The sequence below is a fragment of the Carcharhinus amblyrhynchos genome, chromosome 1 (assembly GCF_965287045.1).
Source record: "Carcharhinus amblyrhynchos chromosome 1, sCarAmb.v2.hapA, whole genome shotgun sequence".
Taxonomy (NCBI): Eukaryota; Metazoa; Chordata; class Chondrichthyes; order Carcharhiniformes; family Carcharhinidae; genus Carcharhinus; species Carcharhinus amblyrhynchos.
Window position 1 is genome coordinate 37,012,246 of NC_137324.1, and position 26,005 is coordinate 37,038,250.

Sequence of the window (26,005 nt, forward strand, 5' to 3'; positions counted from 1 at the left end):
CTGACCTTCTGCAATAACCTCTTGTGAGGTACCTTGTCAAACGCCTTCTGAAAATCAAGACAGACCACATCCACCGGCTCTCCTCTATCCACCGCCCTAGACACATCCTCATAGAACTCCAGTAAATTTGTCAGACACGACTTCCCCTTAACGAAACCGTGCTGCGTCTGCTCTATCAAGCAATTCCTCTCAAGATGCCTCGCTATTTCCTCCTTGATGACGGATTCTAACATTTTACCTACAACAGACGTTAAACTAACCGGCCTATAATTCCCTGCCTTTTGCCTGGCACCCTTCTTAAACAACGGCGTAACATTAGCCGCTTTCCAATCTTCCGGCACTTCCCCGGAATCCAGCAACGTTTGGAAAATAACCACCAAGGCATCCACTATCACCTCCGCCATTTCTTTCAGAACCCTCGGATGCATTCCATCCGGTCCTGGGGACTTGTCCACAATCAGCCCCTCCAGTCTGTCGAGCACCGCCTCTCTAGTAACAATAATGTTACTAAGACCCTCCAGTCCTACCACCCTTCCATCTCTAACACCCGGCAAATTATTCACGTCCTCCTCCGTGAAGACAGAAACAAAGAAGTTATTCAAGACCTCAGCCATTTCCCCATCCCCTACTACTAAGTCCCCCTTCTCATCCTCTAAGGGTCCAACGTTCACCCTAGCCAGCCTCTTCCTTTTTATATATTTATAAAAACTCTTGTTATCCTTTTTTATATTAAGCGCCAGCCCAGCTTCATAGTTTCTCCTACCCTTCTTTATCAACTTCTTTGTCAATCTTTGTTGACATTTAAACCTCTCCCAATCCTCTTCTCGGCCACTACTCTTAGCTACTCTAAACGCCTTCGCTTTTAATTTAACACTTTCCTTCACCTCCTTCGTTATTCACAGCTTATTACCTCTCTTCCTACGGTCCTTTTTGACCATCGGAATAAATTTCTGCTGAGCACCAAGAAAGATCTCCTTAAAGATCCTCCACTGCTCCTCAGCAGACCTACCTTCCAACGCGCTCCCCCAGTCCACGTTCGCCAATTCTTCTCTCATCCTACCGTACTCCCCTCTGTTCAAACAAAGGACGCGTGTCCGGGAACCCACTTTCTCCTCCTCCATCTGCATCAGAAACTCCACCATACAATGATCACTCTTCCCAAGAGGATCTTAAGATACAACTTGACCAAGCTCTAGGTCATCACCACCCCTTCAACTCTGATCATTAATTCCTTATGTCTGTAAGATACCATGAAAACTTTTATCACATTAGGGGTGTTATATAAATTAAGTTCTTGTTACAGTATTCCAGAGAATTTCAAAGTGCATTTTAAAAGTTATGATTCAATAGGTTATATAGCAAAATCTGGTCAGTGTTGTCGCTTTAGCTGAAGCCAGGACAGAAAAAAGATACTGAATATCTGAGCAACACCATACAATTCACATTGCGCAAAACAATGAAACATACTATACATTTTAATTAAAAGGCACATTAATTTGGGACAACTGTGCATGCCTGGCAGAAAACCCTGAACCCAGACTTACATGAGAAGCATGGTCACATGGCTAAAGCACTAGAGAACAATCCCTGACATCTAAACAAAACATTCAGCAAGAGGCATATTTAAGGGATGCATTGTAAGAGGAGTGCAAAAGAAGACAAGAAACAATGTGGCATTCTGTCATAGTTTGCCTCATTGGCCATTGTTCATGCCTGAGCCTGGATATTGGCAAATTAATTAAACCTGTGGTGATGGTTAGGGGCTGGAAGGGAAAGTAGCATTGCAGTAAATGCCTTGAAAAGGAGGTTCTGGCCAGAGCCCATCATTTATGTGGCTATATCAGGATTATAAATTCTCACAGTAAAACGTACTTCAACGATTTTTGATTCTGGGCATATTTGTAAAGCTAATGGAATTGCTGCTCCACATATTACTGATGGCGACTAAAACAGATTCGTAATGGACTGTTAATCCTCAGACTGTGAGGAAAGTGTTAAGTGTTGAACTGTCAATTTGGAATGCCTCCAGTGATATCTTTGTGCAACACTGATTGATGTGGAGATGCCGGCGTTGGACTGGGGTAAATACAGTAAGAAGTCTCACAACACCAGGTTAAAGTCCAACAAGTTTATTTGGTAGTAAACGCCACTAACTTTCAGAGCGCTGTTCCTTCGTCAGGTAAGTGGAGAGTTCTCGCCGTACCAAATAAACCTGTTGAACTTTAACATGGAGTTGTGAGACTTTTTACCACTGATTGACACATAGATTAAAATATTCGTTGGCAGCTGGATAAAACCAGCATCCTCCCAAAACATGATTGACAGGTGGACAAGGTGGCAATGGAAGCATATGGAATGCTTTCCTTTATTGCATGTGGTATTTAATACAAAAACAGAGGTTTACTACTAGAACTGTATTGAACACTGATTAGGCCACAGCTAGATTTTTGTGTACAGTTGTGTTCACCACATTTACAAGAAGGGCATAATTACTCTGGAGAAGGACAGTTACAAAACTTCATGGGGGAATTTCACTGTAACTTCATTGCAGTGTATTGTAAGCCTTACTTTGACAAATAAGTAAACCTTAAAATATTGCCAGAGCTTGAAAATTGCAAACATGAAGGAAGATTGCAAAGGCTAGGGCAAATTTCCTCCAAACGGAAGAGGCTGAGGAGTGACCTAATGGAGGTATACCAAATTATGAGGGGCCTAGATCAGGTGGACAGGAAAGATTAGTTATAAGAACATAAGAACATAAGAAATAGGAGCAGGAGTAGGCCATCCAGCCCTTCGAGCCTGCCCCGCCATTCAATAAGATCATGGCTGATCTGTCGCTGCTCAGTTCCACTTTCCCGCCCTCTCCCCATAACCCTTAATCCCCTCTCCTATCAAAAACCCATCAACCCGCGTCTTAAAAATATTTAGCGAGGCAGCCTCCACCACTTCAACGGGCAGAGAATTCCAGAGATTCACCACCCTTTGAGTGAAGAAGTTCCTCCTCAACTCCGTTCTAAACCGCCCCCCCCTTTATCTTGAGGCTGTGCTCCCTAGTCCTACTGTCCTTTCTGAGCGGGAAGAGTCTCTCCACCTCTATCCTATCCATCCCATTCATCATCTTATACGTCTCAATGAGATCTCCTCTCATTCTTCTAAACTCTAACGAGTACAAGCCCAGTTTATTCAGCCTTTCCTCATAGCTCAACCCCCTCAACTCCGGTGTCAGCCTAGTAAACCTCCTCTGCACTCCCTCCAAGGCCAAAATATCTTTGCGCAGGTGCGGCGCCCAAAAATGCACACAGTACTCCAGTTGCGGCCTCACCAATGCCCTATACAGCTGCAGCAAGACCTCCCTACTTTTATATTCAATCCCCTTCGCTATGAAGGCCAGCATCCCATTCGCCTTCCTGACCACCTGCTGCACCTGCAAGCTGGGTTTTTGCGACTCATGCACAAGGACCCCGAGGTCCCTCTGACTGAGAGTTCAGTTACTGGGGGATATGAATTAGGGTGATTGGTAGAAGGATTAGAGGGGACATGAGAAAAAGTTTTTCACCTAGAGGGTCATGGGAATTTGGAATTGATCATCTGAATTAGTGTTTGAGGCTGAAACACACAGCGCATTTAAAAGGTACCTGGATCTGCATCTGAAATGCTATAACTTAGGAACTAGAAGTAGGAATAGGCCATTTGGCCCTTTGAGCCTGCTCTTGTTCATCAAATTCCATATCCTGATCCCCCCTTCCCCCCACATCCCTTGATCCCTTTAGCCCCAAGAGCTATATCTAATTTCTTCTTGAAATCAGACAACATTTTGGCCTCATCTATACTCTGTGGTAGTGAATTCCTCACATTTACCACCCTCTGAGTGAAGAAACTTCTCACCTCCATTCTAAAATGTTTACCTCTTACCTTCAAACTACGACCACCAGTTCTGGACTCTTCTACCATCAGGAACCTTTCTTTCTGAATCTACCCTGTCTAACCCTGTTAGAATTTTATAAGTTTCAATGAGATCACCTCTCACTCTTCGAAACATCAATGAATATATTCCTAACCGACTTAGTCTCTTCTCATATGGCAGACCTGCCATCCCAGGAATCAGCTTGGTAAACCTTCGCTGTACTCCTCCTATAGCAAGGATATCCTTCCTCAGATAAGGACACCAAAATTGCACACAATATTCCACCTGCAAAGCTATAGACCAAGTGCTGGAAAGTGGAATTGAAACGAATGACTTGTTTCTTTTTTTCTTTTTATTGACCTTCACAGACAAGATGAGAATAAATCACTCATATGTGGAATATATATCACCTCCTGTAGTTTGTAGCTCACCTATACCTTTATAAGATTTTTTTGATTTGATTTATTATTGTCACATGTATTAATATACAGTGAAAAGTATTGTTTCTTACATGCTATACAGACAAAACAGACCGTTCACAGAGGAGGAAATGAAAGAATGCAGAATGTAGTGTTACAGTCATAGCTGAGAAAGATCAACTTAATGCAAGGTAAGTCCATTCAAAAGTCTGACAGCAGCAGGGATGAAGCTGTTCTTGTGTCATTTGGTACGTGAGCTCAGACTATTTGTATCTGTTTCCTGACGGAAGAAGGTGGAAGAGGGAATATTGAGGTGCGTGGGGTGCTTAATTACGCTGGCTGCTTTGCCGAGGCAGCAGGAAATGTAGACAGAGTCAATGGATGGGAGATTGGTTTGCATGATGGAGTGGGCTACATTCACAACCTTTTGTGAAAGAACCAAAAAGATGCTTTCTGTGGTGCATCCGTAAAAGTTGCTGACAGTCATAGCTGACATGCCAAATTTCCTTAGTCTTCTGAAAAAGTAGAGGCTTTGAAAAAGTAGAGTGTCAGCATGAGGGGACCAGGAGAGGTTGTTGGTGATCTGGACACCTAAAAACTTGAAGTTCTCGACCCCTTCTACTTCATCCCCATTGAGGTAGACAGGGGCATGTCCTCCTTTATGCTTCCTGAAGTTGATGACAATTTCCTTCGTTTTGTTGACATTGAGGGAGAGATTATTGTTGCCACACCGGTTCACCAGACTCTCTATCTCATTCCTGTACTCCGAGTCACAACTTTTATAGTTTAAGAGAATGCTGAAGGAAGGTTTTGGTATGCCAGTAACATTATGCTGTGGTACAGAGGCAGAGCAATCTGTGCTACCATTTCCCAAGAGATATGATTCCATCTTCATTATTAGCCTTGTGTTGGGATCAGTGGAGGCTGTGGCTCAGAATTCCCACCTTTCATTTCAGAGAGAAAACCATCAGAACCCCAGTGGACAACTTTTAAATAGTAAAGCACTGGGACAACCCGCATATAAACTCCGGCTGAAATCATTCTCTCCTATAAATGCACTTCCAAGTCTTTCTTCCCAGGAAACATCAGGACACTAAAGTGAATTAAAGACACTGGACTAGCATTCCTGAAATGATGGGTTCAAATAGCATCATACAATCAGAAAAACAACCAAAAAAACCCTGCCTTGGTATTCATACAAAAACCTGACTAATCTCAAAAATTTCTCTGGAAAATGGGACTTCTACCCCAACCTGGTCACATGGTTCATTGGCACAGTGGTTAGCACTGATGCCTCACAGTGCCAGGGATGCACATTCAATTCCCGGCCTGGATCACTGTCTGTGTGGAGTTTGCATGTTCTTCCCGTGTCTCAGTGTCCTCCAGGTGCTCCCACAGTCCGAAAGACGTGCTGGTTAGGTGCATTGGCCATGCTAAATCCTCTCTCAGTGTACCTGAACAGGCACTGGAGTGTTGTGATTAGGGGTTTTTCACAGTAATTGCATTGCAGTGTTAATGTAAGTCTACTTGTGACACTAATAAATAAACTTAAAAAACTTTAAACAAACTTTAAACCATAAGACTCCAGTCCCTAAATATGTGGTTCACTCTTAATGCCCTCTGAAACAGACCAACTAACAATTCAGTTGTATCAACAGTGTGGACCAGAAGGACAACCTTCACCTTGGACAGCTTTTTCAGGGCAATGAGGAATGTATATAACAGCAGTCTTGTGAGTATCACCCAGATTCCAAGAACAAGCTAAACCAATTCTAAAATTACTGTGAAATCTCATCTTGGCTTTGACTCTTGTAATCTTCTGCTTTTGTCTTTTGACTCTTGTAATCTCCTGATGTTGAAGCCAGGATTTTGACATGTAAATCAAGTTTTGTGCCAATATTTTCTCACGACCTTTCTTTTGTGTCTTTCTCTAACTCTCATTATTCTGTTTATTTGAGTTCTTTTCCCTCACAGTCTGTGACCAGTCCCATTTACTCAACAATAAAAATTCAATTGAATGTGAGGGCTAAAGATGGGAGCATTTACTTTCTAACAAATGCAGCTACATACATAATGAATTGAGCACAGATAATGGGTGGGATTCTCCCAAAAAAATCTAAGTGTCGAATTCACATAAAAACCAGAATAAATCGTGTTGGTTTTTTCAGTGGGATTTTCAAAATGAATCTCCCTCACTTTGAGTACTGAGGACTGCATTTGCATGAAACTCATTAAAAATCTGTAGGCAGGACCTATTCCTGTTGGAGAGGCTGGCAGCCATGCGCTGAGTGGGCAACTGCACATGCACTGATCTGTCAGCGTCAATCTGCTAGCGCTCGATCACTGACCAGCCCTGCAACTCCACATCGTTGTTCCTCCGATTCTCCTCAGCCGCCGAACACTAGGCTCCCAGGCGTGCCCGGGCCAACCCCCACCCTGCACCATCTCCCCTCCTACCACCCCAATTCCATCACCTCTCCATAACCCCGATGCCTTGACAGACCTCTCCATAACCCCAATGCCTTGGGCAGTGCCAGGGGCAGCCAGACTGGCACTTCCAATCTGAAAATGCCCAGACAGCAACCCCCCCATACCTTCTGGGGGGCCTACATGATGGGGAAGCTAGCGAGTCCAGAGACTTCTGTCCCGGGACCGCTAATTATATAGTAATCATCAGTTGAATAATTTATTATTATAAATTATATTCCTCCAGGAATCCCGGCGGCTGGAGATGCGCACAGGCAGTCTGCTAAACAGATTAGATTACTAATGCAGTAGAGGAGTGCTGCAAAGAAACATGCAACTGATAACTCATTGAAATATGCTCCTGGAAATGTACTGTTAACTGTAATGGTCTTCTGAGTCACCTCCCCCACCCCAATCATTTTGTTTTGCAAAATGTCCTGCAGATGGAAATATCCAAGGGGGAAGAAGAGCTGCTGAATCTGGTCTATGGTAGATCATCAGGAATATGAACAAGATCATAGATTCATAGAATCCCTACATTGCAGAACAAGCCATTCAGCCCATCAAGTCTGCATCAACCCTATCAAGGCCCAATCCCCTGCCCTAATCCATAACCCTGTGCATTGACCATGGCCAATCCACCTAACCTGCATATCTTGAACACTAAGGGGCAATTTAGCATGGTCAATCTATCTAAAATGCAGTAAATCACAATGGGCTGAAGGTAGAGAAATGTCAAACTGCCATTTATGACATAGGTCCTTGCAAGAGTGATTGACAGAAAAAGGTCACGTCGCCCATAAAATTTATCTCACATACATGATAACCATATCATGAGTAAGCACATCTTTCTGCACTCTCCATTCATCCTATCCATCCCCTTTCCTCTGCTTCGAATTCCCCCCAGACCTTTATAGATTCCGGCATTAGACTGAGTGAGTGGGCGAGGACCTGGCAGATGGAGTATAACGTTAGCAAGTGTGAGGTTATCCACTTTGGTGGAAATAATAGTAGGAAGGATTATTATTTAAAGGGCAAAAAGCTGCAGTATGCTACGGTGCAGAGGGACCTGGGGGTCCTTGTGCACGAATCGCAAAAACCCAGTCTGCAGGTGCAGCAGGTGATCAAGAAGGCGAGTGGAATGTTGGCCTTTATAGCGAGGGGGATAGAATATAAAAGCAGGGAGGTCTTGCTGCAACTGTACAGGGCACTGGTGAGGCCGCAGCTGGAGTACTGTGTGCAGTTTTGGTCCCTGTATTTGCGAAAGGATATAGAGAAGGTTCACCAGGCTGATATTGGAGATGAGGGGGTTGGCTTATGAAAAGAGATTCAATAGACTGGGTCTGTACTCGTTAGAGTTTAGAAGGCTGAGGGGGGATCTTATAGATATGTACAAGATAATGAAGGGGCTAGATAGGGTAGAGGTAGGGAGATTCTTCCTGCTTAGAAAGGATAGCAGAACTAGAGGGCACAGCCTCAAAATAAGGGGGGGGAGGGGCAGTTTAGAACAGAATTGAGGAGGAACTTCTTCACTCAAAGGGTGGTGAATCTCTGGAATTCTCTGCCCATTGAAGTGATGGAGGAGGCTACTTCGCTGAATATATTTAAGACGCGGGTAGATAGGTTTCTGATAGACAAGGGAATTAAGGGTTATGGGGAGAAAGCGGGAAAGTGGAACTGATTCACTTCAGATCAGCCATGATCTTATTGAATGGCGGGGCAGGCTTGAAGGGCTAGATGGCCTACTCCTGCTCCTATTTCTTATGTTCTTATGTAGACAAAAAGAAACTCTCATTTGATTCAACTTTTGATGGTAGCTGAAAGCATTGTAAATAAGTGTTAGTCTTGGTTCAGATCATCCACCTCAGTTAGAATCATAGAGTTATATAAGATTAACAGTATGGAATGATGCCACTCAGCCCATCCTGACTGTGCCAGCTGTAAAAACGAGACACCCTGTCTAATCCCACTTTCTAGCATTCGGTCCGTAATCCTGCTGGTTATGGCATTGCAATTGCATATCCAAGCCTCTTTTAAATGAGATGAGGGTGTCTGCCTCTATCACCCTTTCAGGCAGTGACTTCCAGGCTCCAACCACAAATGAGTGAAAAAAAATTGCCTCATTTTCACCCTAATCCTTCTACCAATTACTTTAAATCTCTGTTCCCCCCCCCACCTTGTCACTGATTTCTCTGCTAAGGTAAGTGACGGATGGTCTCCTCAATAGTGCTATCAAATGGTTCTTGCTCACCAATAACCTCTTCAATGATGATCACTCTGAGTGCAGTCAATGGGAATCACAGAGAAAACTTTCTGCTGATTGGAGTCAAACCAATCAGTGCCCTCTGCAACTTTTCAGATATTGAAGCATTGTGTGCCCAAATGCCGTGAGACCTGGAAAATATTCAGGCTTGGGCTGATAAGTGGCAAGTAGCATTCATGCCACACAAGTGCCAGGCAATGACCATCTCCAACATGAGAGAACATAAAAAGTTTATTCGTTATTTATTAGTCAGAAGTAAGGCTTATAGTATGACACTATAGTTAAGAAAGCCCACCAACGCCTCTACTTTCTCAGGAGACTGAGGAAATTTGGCAAGTCAGCTACAACTCTCACCAACTTTTACAGATGCACCATAGAAAGCATTCTTTCTGGTTATATCACAGCTTGGTATGGCTCCTGCTCTGCCCAAGACTGCAAGGAACTACAAAAGGTCATGAATGTAGCCTAATCCATCACGCAAACCAGCCTCCCGTCCATTGACTCTGTCTACACTTCCTGCTACCTTGGAAAAGCAGCCAGCATAATTAAGGACCCCACGTACCCCAGACATTCTCTCTTCTATCTTCTTCCATCAGGAAAAAGTTACAAAGGTCTGAGGTCACATACCAACAGCTTCTTCAGGCTTTTGAATGGGCCTACCTCGCATTAAGTTGATCTTTCTCTACATTCTAGCTATGACGGTAACACTACATTCTGCACTCTCTCATTTCTTTCTCTATGAACGGTATGCTTTGTCTGTATAGCATGCAAGAAACAATACTTTTCACTGTATGTTAATACATTACAATAATAAATTAAATCAAATCATTAAAGCTGCAATGAAATTACTGTGAAATTCCCCTGGTCGCCACACTCCGGTGCTGTTCAGGTCAATGCATCTAACCAGTGCGTCTTTCAGACTGTAGGAGGAATTTGGAGCAACCGGACAAAACCCAGGCAGACACGGGGAGAATGTGCAAACTCCACACAGACAGTGACCCAAGCTGGGAATCAAACTTGAGTCCCTGGCACTGTGAGGCAGCAGTGCTAACCCACTGTGCCACCATGCCACTCTCACCATCAACCCTTGACATTACTATTACTGAATGCCCCACTGTCAATGTTCTGGTGGTTACCATTGGCTAGAAACTGAACTGGACTAACCATATAAATGCTTGGCTACCAGAACAGCTCAAAGGTTGGAAATCCTGCAATGAGTAATTCATCTCCTGACTCCCCAGAGTCTTTTCACAAGGCACAAGTCAGGAGTGTAATTGAATGCTCGGCACTTGGCTAGATGAATGCAACTCCAAGAACATTCAAGAAGCTCAACACCATTCAGGACAAAGCAACCCTCCTGATTGCTATCCCTCGGACAAACATGAATTCCTTCCACCAATGACGCACTGTAGCAGCAGTGTGCATCGTCTTCAAGAAGCACTGCAGGAACTCACTCTCCAAGCCCCATGACTGCTACCCTCTGGAAGGTCTAGGGCAGCAGGCATGTGGAAACACCATCCTGACTTGGAAGTTGTCCCCCAACGTTATTCATCATTCTGACTTGGAAGTACATCGCTGTTCCTTCACTGTTGCTGGATCAAAGTCTTGGAATTCCTTCCCTAACAGCACTGCTGGGACTGTGATGGTTCAAGAAGGTAGCACACCACCACTGTTTTGAGGGCAAATAGCGATGGGCAATAAATGCTGGCATATCCGGTGACACCCACATCCCACGAATGAATAAAAAATACATCAATATAGAACCATTTTTCAGTGTTGGCAGGACTACCTGATTGGGCCTCCATTTAATGTCTCATTTGGAAGCAATCATCAGGACATTCATTATATAACCCATGATTAGGCTTCATGTTTAGCATTCTAGTTTACAAGAACTTGCCATTGAAAAATACAAGCATACAAACGATGCATCATTGATTTATGCAAGCTACTTAAGGCTGATGGTCAGGTTAAATGTATGTCAATCTGTCAATGTGAGGCTTAGGGTAGCTTTAGATTTTTATGTGAATAAATCAGACGAAGTCACCACCTGTGATAATTGTTGTGTCAGTCAGACTTCAGTCCGTGAACGCATCAAACAAATAACAGAATTTCTTTCCAAAGATGAGCACTTTCATCTTGTTCCCTATGGAAAAGAAGTCACTTTGTGGGAGAGTGCAGAGCATTTTTATCAGCTGACAGGCTTTGAAGAAATGCAAGCTATCATTGATGTTGCATAAACTGTCATCAGGGCCCGGAGCTTAAATCCCTTCACATACTTCAACTGAAGAGATTTTGCTCTTTCCATGTAAGTGGTGTCAATCTCCAGAAAGAGAATAATGTTTACTCTTTTTTATTCATTCATGGGACATGGGCAATGTTGGCTGGCCAGCATTTATTGCCCATCCCTAGTTGCCCTTGAGAAAGTAGTGTGAACTGCCTTCTTGAAACCCTATGAAAGTCCATGTTCTGTGGGTTGACCCACAATGCAATTAGGGAGGGAATTCCAGGATTTTGACCCAGTGACTGCGTAAGAATGGCAATATATTTCCAAGTCAGGATGATGAGTGGCTTGGAGGGGAAGTTGGAGGAGGTGTTCCAATGTATCTGCTGCCCTTGTCCTTCTAGATAGAAGTGATCGTGGGTTTGAACAGTGCTGTCTTAGGATTATTGGTGAATTGCTGCAGTGCATCTTGTAGATAGTACACACTGCTGCCACTGAGCATTGGTAGTGGAGGGATTGAATGTTTGTAGATGTGGTGCCAATCAAGCGGCTGCTTTGTCCTGGATGGTGTCAAGCTTCTAGAGTGTTGTAGGAGCTGCACTTATCCAGGCAAGTGGGGAGTATTCCATCACACTCCTGACTTGTGCCTTGTAGATGGTGGAGAGCCTCTGCAGAATCAGGAGGTGAGTTACTGGCTGCTGTATTCCTAGTCTCTGACCTGCTCTTGTAGCCACTGTGTTTATGGGGTGAGTCCAGTTGAGTCAATAGTCAATGGTAACCCCAAGGATATTGACAGTGGGGGTTTCGCCATTGAATGTCAAAGGGCGTTTAGAATTTCTCTTAATGGTGATAGTCATTGCCTGGCATTTGTGCGGCGCTAATGTTACTTGCTACATGTCAGCCCAAGCGATACCCTGGTGGCAGTCTGCTGCCCTCATTTTGTGGCAGTCCACAATGTCAATGTTATTTGAGGGAGCTGTCTGGCTGGGTGCCTGGATAGCTGGGAGGAACATCTGTAAGCTGCATGTTTAGGAGTGTCCCAGTTTCATCCATTCAGCTTCAGATAGCAAATATTGGTGACAGTGACTCCAGCACAATGAGTCCCAAATTCTTCAAACTTTTTAACCAGTTGCTCCTCATAATTCTTCAGGAAACATAAGGCCTTACAAAACAAATAATAGAGATGGAGTGAGAGATGGAAACTCTCTATAAGGACCCAGTGTACCAGTGGAGGTTGATGCAGCAAGTAAATAGAGGTGAACTGACCTGCATAAGACTAAATGTGGGAACAGGCAAATATCCTGGACCCATGAAATCTAAATATTATTTTTAAAAAATATTTGTCAATTATTCCCTTACTTAGGGGGTCACAGTGACCATGGCCAGTCAGGAGGGCACAGATGTACAGTAGAGAAGAATTCACTATGGTACTTTTGCTACCTATCGCATGTAAATTCTTCTCAGTGATTCCACAAACTCTGAGGGTTACATTGGAGGACACCATTAGACATGACACCAGTGCTTCATGACCCAAGGCATTTTGACACCTTTATGGGGAGGCGGTGCAAAGTGGAATTGTCACTGTGCTAGTAATCCAGGAACCCGGGGCAAAATCAGGGGACCCAGGTTCAAATCCCACCATGGTAGATGGTGAAACCTGAATTAAATAAAAAGGACCATGAAACCATTGTCAATTGTCATAAAAACTCAATTGTTTCATTAATGTCCTTTAGAGAAGGAAATTTGCTGTCCTTACCAAGTCTGGCCCACATGTGACTCCAGAACCACAGCAAAGTGGTTTACCCTCAAATGCTCTAAAATGGAGGGCAGTTAAGAATGAGCAATAAATGCTGGTTCAACCAGCATTATTGCCCATCCCTAACTGTGAACCTTCCTACCCCCCAACTGCCGCACATCCCGTGAATGAATGAAAAAAAAAACATGTTAACATGGTGTCTGCCCAACTGACTTGAATGCAAGACTCAATGTCAGTCCAGTGAAGGACATGTTGATGTTGGAGATATATCCCTTCATACTATCGAATGAATGAGTGGGTTTGAAAGGAGAGTATGAGAAAGTAATTAAGGAATAAACTCCAAACTCCAGGGTGTTGTATCCAGTTGGGAGGTACCCCAAAGATGCACTAAGCAATCTCCTGCAGAAGAAAGGATTCTGCAGCAATTACCTTGGTGTACACCTGGAACCCTTTGATTTAAATCATGGAAGTTTCCAACTATCTTATGGCAATAATAACTCAGAAAAGATTATAAGAATTAAAAGCACTTCTAACTCTTGGATAACTATAGTACTGACCCACCTAATACCTCCCCCCATCCCTCGAGAATAACTCACCTCACCCATCCACCCTCTCAACCCTGAACAGGAATCCTTACCCTGGCTAAACCTCCTACCCCAGACTTCCCCCACCAACTCTGGCTGCCCTTTCAATCCACTCCCCTCCCCACCCCCTGCCCCCTCCACCCCCTGCCAACACCCTCAAACCCCGGCTACCCATCCAATGCCCTCATTAACTATCCCATTGACCACCTGACCCATCCTACTCTCCTCTGAAACCTGCCCACTTACCTTCTCCCTGGATTCTCAAAGTGATTGGACTATTAAACCTATTGGCTTTTCAGTAGCTAATGCTGTAAAAGAAGGGGACATGCCATCCTGCCCTTCGAGCCAGCTGCACTCACATAAGGTCTGTGGAACACTGCGCTACACTTTTCTTGCCCAGGCTGAGTCAGAAGCTTGGGAGAAAAAGCTGCGACAGCTTTTCAGAATAACTAGGACTGTGATTTCCATTCCACAGTGGTTACAATCCATTGTCTACGAAGGACAGTTTGTATTGTGTAGACTCTCTATTGTCTACATTTTAAAAGGTTCGCTTCAGACTCAGAATTGAACAAAAGAGCAAAGAACAAAGAAAATTACAGCACAGGAATAGGCCCTACGGCTCTCCGAGCCTACATCGACCACGCTGCCTGACTGAAATAAAGCCCCCTACCCTTCCGGGGACCATATCCCTCTATTCCCATTCAATTCATGTATTTGTCCAGGTACCCCTTAAAAGTCACTGTCGTATCTGCTTCCACTACCTCACCCAGCAGCAAGTTCCAGGCACCCACCAACATCTGTGTAAAAACCTGCCTCGTATATTTCCTTTAAACCTTGCCCCTCGCACCTGAAGCAGGCAGTTTCGTCCCCGAGTCTGCTGTCTCCTTTAAGAGCAGACAAAACATAAACTTTCGATAAAGAATGGTACTTGAGGCATCCAGCTGACAGGTCACCTGTGCGAATAGCTGATAAAATAACATACAAGTACTTACAGATGGCATTTTGGCCTAGTGTCAAAATGTGCTGCAGTTTTGACTGATGTTAAGGCTATTTTACGAGTGGAAACTACAAACTTCATCGCAGAGCATTACGGGTCTAGCAGCGTAGCTGTGAAAAATATGAAAGGTTGCATCAATACTTCCCAGATGTTTCTCCAAATATATATAGCCAATGTGAGATCACACCTGCAATATTGTGTGCAGTTTTGGTCTGACCTGCGGAAGAATGCTCTTATTATTAAGAGAGTGTAGAGAAGGTTTACCAGACTGATCCCTGAGTTGGTGGGACTGGCTCTTGAGAAGAGATTGAGTTTGGTTTGGGTTATATTTGCTGAAGTTTAGAAGAATGAGGGAGGATCTCATAGAAAACTGTAAAGTTCAAACAGGACTAGACAGGGTAAGTGCAGGATAGATGTTCTCGGTGGTGGGAAGGTCCAGAACTAGGGTTCATAGACTTAGGACACGGGGTAAAACATTTAGGACTGAGATGAGGAAAAATTTCTTCACTTAGAGTGATGAGCCTGTGGAATTCGTTACCACAGAAAATAGTTGAGGTCACAATATTGTACATTTTAAAGAAGGAGCTTGCGTCTAGTACAGTAGTTAGCACTGCAGCCTCACAGCGCCAGGGACTTTGCTTTATATCCCCGCTTGGGTCACTGTCTGTGTGGAGACATGTTCTTCCTGTGTCTGCATGGGTTTCCTCTGGATGCCCCGGTTTACTACTATATTCTGAAAGACGTGCTGTTTAGGTGCATTGACCCAAACAGGCGCTAGAGTGTGGCAACTAGGGGAATTTCACAGTAACTTCACTGCAGTGTTAATATAAGCCTTGTGACTAATAAATAAACTTTACTTTTTTTCTCTTGTGGCTAAAGAAATCAAAGAATGTGAGGAGAAAGCAAGAAAAGATTATTGAGTTGGATGATCAGCCATGATCATAATGAATGCTGGGGCAGGCTAAAGGGCCAAATGACTTGATCCTGCTCTTATTTCCTATGTTTCTATGTTTCTCTTGTAACACGATATTCAGTTGAGTGAGCTTGCTCTGTCCAAGCGTCTACGTTGATCTTTTGCTGGTTGTCAATGCAGTCAAACAAACAGCTCAGTAAAAATGGACGAGATAAAAGCCCTTTAAAAGTTACCTTGCCCATTATTCCCCTTTTTCTCATTCTCTGTGCTGCTGGAAAATGTGCAAGACGAAAGGTTCAAATTATGATAATGAGTTGATCTCACTGAAGTCATTGAAGCCAGTTTCCCTCAACAGTCCTGTAACAATTCATAAAAATTTTGCAATCCCAGCTTCATTTTGCCCAGTGGATTGCTTCAACAGCACATTGCACAAGTAATTATAACTCATTTGTATCTATTTGGCAATTCTAGACCACTGACTCAGTGGCACTTTCAGCCAACAGGCCTAGTCATATCAATCCATTATGTGGACTTCACATATTTCTTCTGAAGGCTGTTTCAACAGGGTGAAGAGGGCTAAAATTAATCTTCTATTCTCCTATTTCTCGTTTGACCATAAAAGGTCTTGTTATCCTTTTTTAAAGAATTTAGAGAGGATTCGCTTTGCCAATTTTGTAAGTGTCCCACTATTAACATATTGAGGTTAAAGAGAATTGTTCAGACCAGCTTGCTTAGGTTAAACAATGAAAGAGATGAGTTTAATGAAACTATTCCTAAACAGAAAAAAAGAAAATTATTCATATGTCACACACGTTCATCTTGGCCTATGTACTCAGATGTAGAGATTGGCAGGGTAAGATGATAGGCTTATAAGGGTTTCATGATCCATTAAATAAATAATGGAGTGTACAATTATCTGTTCCTTGATTGGTCTCAATATGGTGGTTGGATGGTACAGTTGATTTGGTTTGCTGACCTCCTGGATGCAATCGTAGAATTTCTGCAGTGCAGAAGGAGACCGTTTGGCCCATCAAGTCTGCACAGACGACAGTTCTATCTTTGTAACCCCACATATTTACCCTACTAGTTGTGTTGATGCTAAGGATCAACCATATAGAACAGAAATCTGCATTTTAATAGATGTAGATTCTCAGAAGTTTTCTTATCAATGTGGCCACTTTATCAACAGGGTACAGTATTTCAAAACAGAGACAGAAAGACACCACAGCTCCCAAAATCTATTTCAGTACAGCATTTGTCTTTTCATTTCTCCCTCTCTTCTGCTTGACAGACTCCCTTGAAATACCTTGCTTAGTTGTATATTCCAGAAGGGGGTTTGATTAGTTCACGCCTGTTGCGGCTATTTGATTTAATTTATTATTGTCACATGTATTAGCATTATAGTGAAAAGTATTGTTTCTTTGTCTATCTAGACAAAGCATACCATGTATAGAAAAGGAAAGGACCGAGTGCAACGTGTAGTGTTATAGTCATAGCTAGAGTGTAGAGAAAGGTCCATTCAAAAGTTTGATTGCAGCAGGGAAGAAGCTATTCTTGAGTTGGTTGGTACGTGACCTCAGACTTTTGTATCTTTTTCCCAATGAAAGAAGGTGGAAGAGAGAATGTCTGGGGTGTGTGGGCGTCCTTAATTATGTTGGCTGCTTTGCTGAGGCAGTGGGAAGTGTAGACAGAGTCAATGGATGGGCGGCTGGTTTGTGAGATGGATTGGGCTACATTCATGACCTTTTGTAGTTTCTTTTGGTCTTGGGCAGAGCAGGAGCCACACTAAGCTGTGACACAACCAGAAAGAATTTCAGATCAAGTAATTCAATGTTTATGTCTCCTCATAAACATTTGCAAAGTCTCAGTTTGATGCAAATCATCAGGAGATGAGTTTCTTTGTCCTTCCCGAGGTAGTTGATTGCCTGTCTTCATTCCAAATTTGTGGGATGTAAAATTGGGCTTTGTGGCAGCTTGGCCTATCAGAGCTACTTCTTTCTAAAAAAAACGCAATTATCTGTATAGGGTTCCAGCTAAAATCCAGCCAGTGACAAATCAGAAATCTTGGCCACAATTCTCTGACCTTGCTTGTGGTGGGAGTTTCCAATCCTGCTGAGTGCCAAATTCTCCATTCTCACTGGCGGTGGTTGTGGGACATAGAACATTGGAAAATTCCAGTCCTCATCTTCAAAAAATATATCCCTGTGACAAGGCAGAAAAATTATTGAGTCACCTGCAAAATGTAGATATATTTTTCTTAAGTATATCTGTGAGTGGTACTGGCTTATGACATTTTGCCCCGCAGGATTTTCTATTATAGCAATTATTTTGACAAAATCCTCTATAGAAAATGACACGCATTTACTGAGGAAAACTAAAGAAAATGTTCATCTGAAAATCTGGGAATTTCTACATTCACCATGTTATGAGTCATTTAGACCATGAAGCCATTAGACATAGGAGCAGAATTAGGCCACACGACCCATTGAGTCTGCTCTTCCATTCAATCATGGCTGATAGTGTTCTTATCCCCATTCTCCTGCCCTTTCCCCATAACCCCTGATCCCCTTATTAATCAAAAACCTATCTATCTCTGTCTTAAAGACACTCAATGATCTGACCTCCACACCCTTCTGTGGCAGAGTTCCATAGATTTATCACTCTCTGGTTGAAGAAATTCCTTCTCACCTCTGTTCTGAATGATCAACGCTTTAGCCTGAGGTTTTGCCCTCTAGTTCTAGTTTCTCCTACTAGTGGAAATGTCCTCTATACGTCCACTCTATCCAGGCCTCGTAGTATCCTAAAAATTTCAATAAGATCACCCATCATCTTTCTAAACTCCAATGAGTACAGACCCAGAGTCCTCAACCATTCCTCATACTACAAGCTGTTCATTCCAGGGATCATTCTTGTGAACTTCCTCTGGACCTTTTCAAAGGCCAGCACATCCTTCCTCAAATATGGGGCCTAAAACTGCTCACAATACTCCAAATGGGATTTGACCAGAGCCTTAGACAGCCTCAGAAGCACAGCCCTGCTCTTGTATTCTAGCACTCTCGATATGAATGCTAACATTGCATTTGCCCTCTTAACTGCCAACTGAATCTGCACATTACCTTAAGAGAATCTTGAACAAAGACTCCGAAGTCCCTTTCTGCTTCTGATTTCCTAAGCATTTTCCCATTTAGACAATAGTCTATTTCTCCATTCCTCTTTCCAAAGTGTATGACCTACACTTTTCCACATTGTATTCCAACCGCACTTCTTTGCCCACTCTCCTAATTTATCCAAGTCCTTCTGCAGCCCCTCCCCACTACCCTGTTTCCTGAATACTATCTGTCTCTCTACATATCTTTGTATCATCTGAAACTTAGCAACAGCGCCTTCAGTTCCTTCCTCCAAGTTGTTAATGTATATTGTGAAAAGTTATGGTCCCAACACCGACTCCTGACGCACACAACTGGTCACCTGCTGCCATCCTGAAAAAAACCCCTTTGTCCCCATTCCCTGCCTTCTGCCAGTCAGCCAATCCTCTAAACTGCCAGGATCTTAGCCTTAACACCATGGGCACTTAACTTCTTTAACAGTCTTCAATGTGGCACCTTGTCAAAGGCCTTCGGGAAATCAAAATAATCATGTCAACTGGTTCTTCTTTATCTAACTTCCTTGTTACCTCCTCAAAGAACTCTAACAGATTTGTCAGACATGACCTCCCTTAGACAAAGCCGTGCTGACTCAGTTCTACTTTATCATGTGCTTCCGAGTACTCCATGATCTCATTTTTAATAATGGACTCTAAAATCTTGCCAATGACCAAAGTCAAGCTAACCTGCCTATAATTCCCTTTCTGATGCCTTCCTCCCTTCTTAAACAACACTGTTACATTAGCTACTTTCCAATCCTCTGGTACCCTCCCTGCCTCCAAAGTTTTCTGAAAGATCACTACCAATGCCTCCACTATTTCCTCAGCTATCTCTTTTAGAACCATGAGGTGTAGTCTATCCGGTCAAGGTGATTTATCCACCTTCAGACCTTTCAACTTCCCCCAAACCTTCTCTTTAGTGTTGGCCACTACACTCACCTGTGTCCCCTGACTCTCCTGGAGCTCTGGCATTCCACTGGTGTCTTCCATTGTGAAGACTGATGCAAAGTAACTATTCAGTTCCTCTACCATTGCTTTGTTTCCTATTATTACTTCTCCAGCCTCATTTTCCAGTGGTCCAATGGCTATTTTTGCCTCTCTTTTATCTTTTATAAATACAAAAAAACTCTTTCTATCTTCTTTTCTCAACGGAGCTGTGTATAATTGCAAAATGAGGTAAGGTGTCTAATTAATTACTGGTCAACCGAGCCAGCAATCTCCTCCCATTTTGTTTTAGGATCCAGCTGTTCAGAGCTAGGCAGAAGAGAAGGGAGGTGGGATCAATTAGATAGTATTAACAGAGGATGAACAAAGATATGATGGACTTAATGGCTGTATCATTCCATTATTCCACAATTGTTTAATTATCTGAACTATTGTTCCACTGAAGACATTTCAGTGATTGGAGAGAGAAAACACTAAAAGCCTCCTCCAGCAAGGAATGCTGAGGGCCATTACCCCTGCTTTTCAAGACTAACAACCACCTTTCCCATGGCAACCATACCATGATGGAATGGAAATGCTTCCGGTACCTGGATGCTGCCCATCCCTTTCCATAGAGGTCAGAGAAGAGATCAGCAGTGGTCCTGGCAAGGGTAAAGGGGAGGGACATACAGGCCAAGCACTAAAGCAATGGTAAGCCTCAATGCTTGCACTTTCTTACAATCTGTCATGTTATCATGCAATTTCAGACGAGTTCATATAGAAGATTCCTGGCCATCGTGTTCTTATTATCTGGTTAAAGTTATAACCAGAGCTTCACAATGCAGCACCGAATAAAATTTAAAGGAGCAAGGGGGAAGATGAAACAATTCAGGAAGTAGTGATTAGATGGTGATTTACCATTTAATGACAAAGGGGCAGTCATTCCTCTCAGGATTTGGGCTCCTCATTGACTTTTTAGCTGGGTTGGTGGGATGAGAGTTGGTGATTAAGTTCACAATGGCCCCTAAAAGCAAGCCCATGGATCTCCCTGCTCTGGGAAGGACATTAACCCCACATATGCTTATTGTGTAGCAATTGTATCAGCACACCTTGCCTCACAAATGTACATGCACACTGTGGACACTATTTTGGATTCCTAACAGCATTCATCATCTCCAAACAACACCTGCTATCAAGTCCAAATTCTTTATAGATAAATTCTGTCTATAAAGTAGTAACTTCCAGGTTTCTTGGAACTTCTATTGGTTACAATTCTGTCATATAATTGATTCTCTCTGCCTTAAACATACACAGATAGATGATCCAGTTGATCAGACACTATGAAGACAGTTTCAAAGAGTCTTTGTATGTCAACACTGTGTGCATGGAACTACTGCAAGTCATATTCATTTCCGAGTTGAGCCATGACTTTTCTCTGTGGACGGTGAGCTTGTGAAGAATAATAAATCAAAAACTACAATGTTGGTTTTGCGGAAAGGCAGTTAAATAGGGTGGTGAAAAGGCATATGGCACACTCGCCTTCAACAATCAGGATATAGATTACAAAAGCAGAGAGGTCATGATGGAATTGTATAGAACTTTGGTGAGGCCACAGCTGGAGTACTGTGTGCAGTTCAGGTCACCACATTATAGGAAGGACATGAACCACTGGAGGAGGTGGAGAGGAGATTTATCAGGATGCTGCCTGGCTTGGAACATTTAAGTTGTGAAGAGAGATTGGATAAGCTTGGGTTGTTTTCGTTGAAGCAGAGAAGACTGAGGGGCGACCTGATTGAGGTGTTCAGGATTATAAGGGGCATGGACAGGGTGGATAGGGAGCAGTTATTCCAATTCATTGAAGGGTCAGTTACAAGGGAATACAAGTTAAAAGTCAACGTGGAAGGTTTAGAGGGGATTTGAGGAAACTTTTTTGAGGATGGTAACAGTCTGGAATGCATTGACTGGGAGGCAGAGTGCCTTACATCCTTTATCAAGTACCTGGATGAGTACATGGAATGCCATAACATTCAAGGCTATGGGCCAAGTGCTGACAAGTGGGATTAGGTGGGCAGGTCAGGGCATTTCATGCATTGGTGCAGACTCAATGGGCCGAAGGGCCTCTTCCGCACTGTAGTTTCTGTGAATCTGTGATTCTGTCATTGTGTGATTGTTGGCTTTTCTATTCTGGCAAGTGAAATGGAGGTTTCATCCAAGCTACAACAGCCAGTGCAATTGCCTATCTCCTTTATAAATACTCTCCAACATGGCAACAGCACTTTTTTTGGAGGATTGTTTCAAATGGTACATTTGAAGAAAGTGATATTTCAGTTTTGCTGCATCCACTAATCCATCTAATTAGATTAACATAACCTTGCAATGTCCTAATTCTGCATTCATAACCACATGCCTGTCTCTGCATTCACAATCACATGCCCACTCAACCCAACAGTTGTGTCCATGAGATTGCTTCCCTAAACTTAAACTTTCTAAAACCTTGGATCTGTTAATAAGATTTTCTTTACTTCTTCATTCCTGCCAGGATCTCATTATTATTTTCAAGTCAATAATTTCCCCTTAATTAGGGAGATTATCTAGTTCTCCATTATTTCACAGCAGCATTCACTCTTAGCAGCTGAGAGGTGAGACAGGTCTGGTCTGATGAAAATTTCAAATTAACAAATTAAGAAGCAGAATTGTAAATACTTTGCTGAAAAAATAGACGTGTCAAAGCTTTCTGTCTTGAACTCATTAGTATACTTCACAAGAATACCAACATAAGAAAACAACAATTTATATTGTATAAGAAGAGAGTGCTGATTGGTTGGCATATGGACTCTGATTGGAAGAAGCATTGCCATGGGGAATGCATCAGTTAACTGCCAAGCATTGTTTGAAATTTAAACAAGGCAGGTTGCCCCTGGTTGGTCAAGCCATTACCTTGAGGAATGAGCCAGTGAATGACTGTCACTTATTTTGTTCAGCTGAAATGGGCGCAATGTGTATATACGCTCTTTCTGTCTGCAAAGAGCAGAAGTCTGGGTCCGAATACATATAGGTTGTGATGCATTTTCTATGACAATGCCTCTATCAATCAGAGTTCATTTGCCAATGAATAAGCACTCACTTCTCATACAGTATTACATGTTTTTCGCTTATATCAATGTATCAATCTTCGCGCAAAGTGTCCTGATGAGTGCAAGTTCAAAAGCCATTTTTCAGCAATACTCAAGCTCCACGCTAACAAAAGAATTTGGAAGTGCTTTTTCCAAAAGTTTACAACTCAATCAGTTTTGCCCACCAGGGTTTGGTAAAGATATCCTAATGAGAAAATAATGCATTACAAAGAACAAAGAACAAAGAACAACCCAGCACGGGAAACAGGCCCTTCGGCCCAACGAGCCCGCGCCGCTGCATCCTCCTACACCTACCCTGCCATTAATAAAGCTAACGCTTAGCAATTGATATTTGGATGTATCAGCAATCTGCAAACATTGAACTCTGTTTATAACTTGCACACTTACCCAGCCTTGGTTGTGTCCAAGGCTTCAATAGGCAGCTTCAACTAAAAAAAAGTTAGTTGTGGGGTGGCACGATGGCACAGTGGTTAGCACTGCTGCCGCATAGCACCAGGATCCAGGTTCAATTCTGGCCTTGGGTGACCGTCTGTGTAGAATTTGAACATTCTCCCTGTGCCTGTGCAGGTTTCCTATGAGTGTTCTGGTTTCCTCCCACAGTCCCAAAGTGGGTGGTTAGGTTGATTGACTATGCTAAACTGACCCTTAGTGTCAGGAGGACGAGCAAGTATTAATAGGGATTTAAGGGATAGGGCCTGGGTGGGTTTGTGGTCAGTGCAGATTTAATGGGCCAATCGGCCTCCTTCTGCACTGCTCTTGGAACCTCGCCCACCTCGATTTTGGTAGAGTTTCGGCCCTAAGTTCTGATTTCTCTCAAAAGTTGCTCCAATTCTGATTACCCCATAACTGCACACATCACAACTCAATCTCTTCTCCTGAGACAGCATTCCACTGGCTTCATAAAGCTGCACCCCTGCATCTTGTTACTGGCACTATTTAGCTCTCTGTATCCTCTGAGCAGAACCCTCAATTGGTTTTCTTTGCCCCAGCTGCGAACTTCTTGAGGCCAGTTATTCTCTTCAGTTTTACTAGGCTGATAACTACCGAGTTTCTCATAACCCTAGCCTCCAGAGCAGCATGAAGCTAGCAATCTTTTACTGCTCCAAACTCATGAGCAACCACAGCTCACCACAGGCTCCTGTTTACGCTGCTCATTGAACTAATCTGTGCGACCTGTTAATGTCTGTTCTGCCCCTGCTCTAAGGAAGGGTCTAATATGAGGATGGCACAGTGGTTAACACTGCTACCTCACAGCGGCAGGGGCCCAGGTTCAATTCCCAGCTTGGGTCACTGTGGAGTTTGCACACTCTCCCTGTGTCTGTGGGGATTTCCTCTGGGTGCTCCGGTTTCTTCTCACAGTCTGAGAGACATGTTGTTTAGATGCATTGGCCATGCTAATTTCTTCCTCAGTGTACCCGAACAGGTGTTGGAGTGTGGCAACTAGGGGAATTTCACAGTAAATTCATTCAGTGTTAATGTAAGCCTACTGGTGACTAATAGATAAAACTTAAATATATTAACCTTGGGGCATTCTATACTTTAATGTTACAATATCCAGTCAACCAAAGTTTCTTCCCTCACAGGAACTAACATACAAAGACACACCCAAAAATCAAAAAAATAGAGATTCGCAGTTGATGCTGTCATGCAAATATGCAACTGGAATTTGCGCCATTGTTAAACAAATCCTCTTAGGGTGAAATGATTGTGCACACTTAGCCAACAATAAGGTATTGCGGTGACATGTAACTAAACATTTTGGGGGCGGTTCTCCATCACGACACGCATGTTTTTTGGCGGGTCAGGCTGGGAGATGTGTGTATTGGCCATTTCGTGGGTTCCCTGCAAGCGTTTACAATCCGCGCGCAGCTTCCAACTGGGATAAACCGGTGCTGCTGGGACCGCGCTGGAAACCACGGTGTGCTGCCGATTTGCATTAATCACCATAATTTAGCATGCCATTATTGGGATCGACACAGCAATCTCCACCCACGTTAGCATCTCCCACCTCTTTGGCGTGATGTCACTTTGGCGCGAATCAGAGTAGGTATATAAAAGTCTCAACCTGGCATGGCAGCCTTCAACTGGCGTGAGGAGGTAAGTGTTGCTAATGGAGTGGGGGGGATGTTGCAGGCAGGCCCTGGAGATGCTTGGTGGGCTTCTTGCTGTTGTCTTCTAGTGCTGGCCCATGGACAAGTGATATCTGGAGTGGGGTTGGAGGGGCTTCTATATTCCCAGAGCTCTCTGGCTGAGGGTCCCTGAAGGATTCCTGTTCAGCTTTCCCCTCCAGGGCAGTGCTGTTGCTTAGTGTGGAAGGGTCCGTGAAGGAGTCCTGCTCAGCTTTCCCCTCCAGGTCACTGTGCAGTGGTATTGTCTTGCCATGAGGTCTGGTCAGGGACTCCACTGAGTGCTGATGTTCCAAGGTAGGGGATGAGTGCCCTGTGTGCTGACTGAGGCCTAACCAGGTGAAGCAGCTGCTGCTCCAGGCCGGAGTGCAGAGGTTCAGACATGGACTGCATGGAATCTGCTGTCATGGGCACCCATCTGGTGATGATTTGCAGTCTGTCCCTGCCCTGTAACGGATACTGCAGTAGCACACATGGCAATGGCTCAAGGGTGCGCAGTGCCCACGGCTGCACACCGACCTGCATAATGTGTGCCAGCATTTGTCATGATAAGAATCTCACACCTCTAATCAGGCCACGCATGGCACCATGGATTGTGTGGTGCTGCCAGCACCCACAAGTACGGGTACCGGCCCAAGGGTTTGGGGAGGTTCTGGGTCTATGCAGCCAATGACATTAATCCGTCATCCTACACTCTTTCCAAACCCCACTGTGCAGATGGATCTCAGACTGACCGATTTGGAGCTGGCCATTATGGTGGCAGCGGAGAAGGAGGAGGCAGCTCGGGAGGTGGTGGGTGTGGAGATACCACCACAGGAGCAGCCACTACCAGTCTCCAGGAGGAGGGCAGGGGGCTGCTGCTGAGCACCAGGAGGTGGGTGAGCAGGTTCCCGAGAGGGTGCACAGAAGGCAGAGTGTGCCGAGGTTGAGGAGGTACAGAATCCTCAATTCATATGAGGCCCTCTCGGAGGACATGGGCCATCGCCGTCTACAGCTCTCCAAGAGCACGGTGCTACACCTTTGTGAGGTGCTGGCACACCTGGCACCTCAAGGGAGCCACCCACTCCCTGAGGATGTGAAAGTGACAGCTGCCCTTTTTTTTTGCTTTTGGCTCATGTCAGTGATGTCTGTATGGGGACGGGCAGCGATATTTATG